Source organism: Myotis brandtii, unplaced genomic scaffold, assembly GCF_000412655.1.
Source record: "Myotis brandtii unplaced genomic scaffold, ASM41265v1 scaffold1636, whole genome shotgun sequence".
Classification (NCBI taxonomy): Eukaryota; Metazoa; Chordata; class Mammalia; order Chiroptera; family Vespertilionidae; genus Myotis; species Myotis brandtii.
In genome coordinates this window covers 198,914-204,167 of record NW_005355985.1, presented here as the reverse complement: position 1 = coordinate 204,167, position 5,254 = coordinate 198,914, and the positions used below count along the sequence as shown (strand labels likewise).

Sequence of the window (5,254 nt, the reverse complement as noted above, 5' to 3'; positions counted from 1 at the left end):
CGGGTCAGGTTTCCCGCGAGCAGCCGGGAGCGGCGCTGCCGGAGCTAAATTTGGAGCCTGGAACCCGGCTCAGTCCCCACCCCCAAGTGCGGCCTTGCATCCCCCTGTGTAGCCACCTTTCCTGCCAGCGTCCCCTCCCCCTTGTTTCTGCGTCAGTTAATTATGTTTATAAACAAAGAACACATTGACAGTAAATTCTCCCAGTTTACTCGATGTTATGCGCCCCCCGTTATCTCCTCAGCCCCCTGCAGAGCTGCTAGCATTATTTGCAGCCCTGTCTCAGGCCCCCCGGGGACCAGCTTGCGCCCTCAGCCTCCCCAGAAATCGCTCTGGTTAAAGGCACCAGTGACCTCAGCAATCCTAACCCAAAGGCAAAGACCCCTTCTCGGGCCTCACCTCACCTGCCCTCTGGTCTCATGCTTCCTCCTTCCTGCCACCCTTTCCCGGCCCCTCCAGACGTATCCCCGCTCTATGGCTCTGTGGCTCTGTGGCTCTATGGCTCTATGGCTCTATGGCTCTGTGGCTCTGTGGCTCTGTGGCTCTATGGCTCTATGGCTCTATGGCTCTATGGCTCTGTGGCCTGCTGCCTCCGTCTCTTCTCCCTGCCCCGCTCAGTCCTGGGCTCCCTGTCTGTACTCACTCCCTTCTGATCTCTGACACTTTACTAGGTGCCCCTATCCCTGTGACACCAGAGCACACAGGCTTAGCCCTAAAAGCCTAACACAGGACGCCCAGGAGCCCTGGCTTCCACCTTCAGCTCCAGCGTCGCCTCTCCACGCTGGACTTCTGATCTGCACCACCACGTGCTTCTCCCACAGCCTTCCCCACCCCATTTACCAGGAGCTCCAACCCTCCAGGGGCTCAGGACAAAACCAGGGAGCCCTCTGTGACTCCAAGAGGGAAAAATGGTGCACACCTCACCCCGAGTCCTCAGTCTCTCCCTCCATTGCATCATCTCCAATGAGCAACAAATCTCTCCCCTTCTGTCCCACTCTGCCGCCCTAGCTTCACCCAGCTGTGAGAACAATCCTGTGGAAATGGTGCTTTTAAATCAAATCATGGCCCTTCTCTGCTCAAACCCTCCAGTGGCTCCCACCTGTCACCCCACCCCAGTCTTCCTCCCCCTCCTTGCACTGGGCCTCCTCTGTACCCTCACCTCTCACCACTGTCCTATGGACTCCCCTCCAGCCGCAGGCACCTCCTTGCTGTTCCTGCAACACATCAAAAGGCCCTACCTCACGGCCTTTGAACTGGCTCTGGACTGGGACCTTTCTTCTCCCAGACACGTGCCTGGCTCTCTTCCCACCTCCTTCGAGTCTTGTTTCAAAAGTTACCTTTCTCAAAAAAGGAAAAAAAAAAAGAAGAAGAAGTTACCTTTCTCAATGAAGCCTGTCTACAATCACACCTTACCATTTTATTTTCAATCCAGCACTCTGCTTCCTCCGGAATGCGAGCTGTTAGAGCGATGGACTGTGTGATTTTGGACCATTGGACCACCGGCTTTCTAGAGCAATTCTTGGTACCTAGTAGGCGCTCCCTAAACTTTTCTTCGGTTGAATTGATTTGGACGTGATTAAAAAACAGCGGTTTATAGTGAAAAGTCTGTCACTCGCCTAGACCCCAGTTCCCTCCCCATCCCAGGCAATTCTGAATTATTTTATACAAATATTATATTTACTACACTCCTTTTTTAAAAAAAATAAATAAACACAGCATCCTGCACAGTCTTCTTTTCTTTTTCGCTTCACATCAAATGACCTCCCCTTCTTTTTCCACCGCTGCCTCCAGGTGTTTATCCCAGCCCTGTCCTCCCCGGGGCGTCCTTCCGTCTAGGCCCGCGCCCCCGTAGGCATTTAGCAGAGAGCCCTGGAAACCCTTGGGACGCTGCCCGCGGGGGGTTGCAACTTCTGGGGTATCATGCTCCCCGGAGACCGTCAGTGTGCACATGTCCTGCACGAAGAAACTGCTAAGGGAAGATAGGAAAGGGAACTTCAGTAAGCGGGGGATGTAGCTCAGCGGTAGAGCGCATGCTTTGCATGTATGAGGCCCCGGGTTCGATCCCCGGCATCTCCAGCGTGGGCTCACGCTTTTTTTCTTACTGCAATGTATTCCCAGCCCCAGGGAAAATTTCAGATACTGATGTTTCCCATTTTTTTAATTGAATTTATTGGGGTGACACTGGTTAATAAAATTATATAGTTTTAGGTGTACAATTCTATACTGTGTCCGATCCCCGGCATCTCCAGCGTGGGCTCACGCTTTTTTTACTTTGTCTCCCAAATTCAAAAACGCAATGTATTCTCAGCTCCAGGGAAAATCTCAGACACTGGTGTTTCCTTTTTCTTTTTAATTTATTGGGGTGACACTGGTTAATAAAATTATATTGTTTCAGGTGTACAATTCTATACTGTGTCTCCTGTATATTCTATGGTGTGTTCACCGGCCCCTGATCGTGGCGTTTTGCCCACGTTGGAGGTGTCGGCTGCTGCCCTCGCCTCTCCCATCCCCTGACGCTGCCTTCTGACTCCAGATTAAAACATTACAGGGTGATGGGGCCACTGGCATCGTCCTGCGCGCGTATTCCCTTCGAGCTTCACGGGGGTGGAAAAGGGCAGGTTCCTGGCAAAGGACAAGCAGGAAACTGACGGCAGTAGGAGGGACGGTCAGGCACAATCCTCCGAGTTTGTTTCCGAGCTCCCCTCCAGCTAGAAGCAGGCCTAATCCCACAGTGAGGTAATAATTATTGACTGAAGATATCGTTAGGTATCGCTCCCACAGTGAGGTAATAATTATTGACTGAAGATATCGCTGGGTGTTGCCACCGCGCCCGGCTAGCTCAGTCGGTAGAGCATGAGACTCTTAATCTCAGGGTCGTGGGTTCGAGCCCCACGTTGGGCGAATGGGTAATTTTTGTTTTCATACATTGCCTGACAGCTTGGAAAACCGAAGAAATCCTGTTATGGACATTTCCTGTGTGCGATATTTGTTTAGGCTTTTTATGGCTACACCCTTATTCATTATTTATCTAGCCTGTTTACGTGGACAAAATGAGTTCTTAAAAAATTGTGTAAAATATGCATAACAACATTTGCCATTTTAACCATTTTTAAGTGTACAGTTCTGCAGCTTTACACACATTCATGTTGCTGTTGTGTAACCATCACCACAATCCATCTCCAGAACTTTGACATCTTCCCCAACTGAATCTCTGGACCCGGTAAACAATTATGTCCCACTCTCTCCTTCCCCCAGCTCCTGGTATTCTACTTTTTGTTCCTATGAGTTCGACTACTCTAGGTATCCCATATAAGAAAAATCATACAATATTTGTCCATTTGTGACTGGATTACTCCACTTAGCATAATGTCTTCAAGGTTCATTCCTGTTGTAGCACGTGTCAAAATTTCCTTTCTTTTAAGGCTGAAAAATAATCCATTGTATGTATATAATACATTTTGTTTGCCCACTCATCTTTCAATAGACACGCGAGCTCGTTCCATCTTTCGGCTTGTGAATAATGCTGCTAGGAACTCGGGTGTACAAATATCCATTTGAATTTCTGCTTTCACTTATTTGGGGTCTACACTAGAAGTGGACATATTTTATTTCCCTTTACTTACACAAAAATATAATTACATCTCTGTTATAGCTCGAAGATCTTCCTATCTCAAGACATATAAAATGTCCTCAATCGCTTTTTGCAGCCTCATACTATTCTGCTGTAGATGAATCATAGTTTATTTAACACATCACCTGCTGATGGACATTTATGTTGTTTCCAATCTCTTGTTATTACAATTAATGCTGCAGGTAGTAAGCATATACCATTGTCATTTTTCACTTTTGCATTCATATCTGCAGGGCACATTCCCAGAAGTGAGATTACTGGGTCAATGTATAGATGCGATTGTAATTGATAAAAATAGGCAAATCACCCAGTTGTGGATCCTACCAGCTGATATTCCCTCCCATCAGCCATGAATGAGATTGCCTATTTCTCCACTGCTGTGGTAGCAATGGGCTGCTTTAGCAAAAACAAACAAAAAACTAAACATCTGACTCCCTCCTCCCCCACGCCCTTAACATTGCCAGGGCTCCTCACCGTCTCTCTGGCAGGATGATCCCCATGGCAGGGCCTGCAGGGCACCGCCTGGCGGGGAAAAGAACTCTCCTTTTGCCTCTCACAGGAGCACACTCAGACAAAAGATTCTGCAGGTCACAGTGTCACTCTGGTTTATGGTTCATAATCTCATAGTTCTTCTTCTCTTCTCAGGCCTGTTTCTTTAGAGGCCATCATGTTTTCTTCTCTTGCAAAGCCACAACCTCATTGGAAAGGGCTACTCAGTTATTCTTTACTCTGCAGATCTTCCTCCTTGGACAGGAAGAATCCAACCAGATGTAAGAAATTAAGTTTGTAAATGATTTTTTTACTGGCTGGTGTCACATACATGTCGTTTGTGCAGTGGTCTTACAATAATGATTATATACAATTTACATATAAATTATTAATCAACCATCCACTTGAATATTTTCATTTTAAAATATCATCTCCAATTTTAATATGTTTGTGCCTATTTTCTGATGAGTCTAAAAATATTCCAGTCTCAGGTCTTTCTTAAACAGTCCCTGGTTCCCCTTCACCAAGTCATTCTCCCAGGATCTGCGTGGCATCGGGAGAAATGGCCCAGCCCATGTCAAATGCTCACCCCGTTATTTCACTGCCATGTATATCACGTCACATGGGTTTAAGGGTACAAGTCCCCCAGATAAGAGACAGGTCTCAATCACATGCTGGTGTCCTGGGGAATGTGACTTTTGGGTAAGGAGGAAGACAAAATGTCAACCAGAGCCACCTAATTCTGGAGGCCTGCTGCAAAAACAGGAAGAGTGGCCAAAAAGATGACCCCAAATGACCTGCTCCTCCATTCTGTTTCAGGACCAACCGGCTTAAAATAACTGGATATTTTGGGAAACTCTTTCTGTTGTTATTTGAGATGTTTGGTGTCTAAGGGCAAGGAGGGAGGTGTTTGAATATGGAAAAGAATGCACACTTGTTTTGTGATGACTATTCAATGCATTGCAGTTGTAAATGTTAAAGTCTAGTTATTCTTAAGGTTTTAAACCAACTTACAAATATTATTGTTTTTCTTATAAACTGGCAATATTTTAAAGAATCCTTTCATTAAGTGTCATCTTGAACATCTAAGCCAGGGGTCCTCAAACTTTTTAAACAGGGGGCCAGTTCACTGTCCCT

At 46.7% G+C, this 5,254-nt stretch overlaps 2 non-coding genes across 2 annotated transcripts; both read left to right on the top strand.

The window, feature by feature from the left end:
• The first annotated feature begins 2,001 nt into the window (after positions 1-2,001).
• On the top strand, positions 2,002-2,073 carry TRNAA-UGC. Its single transcript has one exon. It is a non-coding gene; the product is annotated as a tRNA-Ala (tRNA).
• Positions 2,074-2,825: 752 nt separating this feature from the next.
• On the top strand, positions 2,826-2,898 carry TRNAK-CUU. The gene has a single exon. It is a non-coding gene; the product is annotated as a tRNA-Lys (tRNA).
• The last annotated feature ends 2,356 nt before the right edge of the window (positions 2,899-5,254 follow it).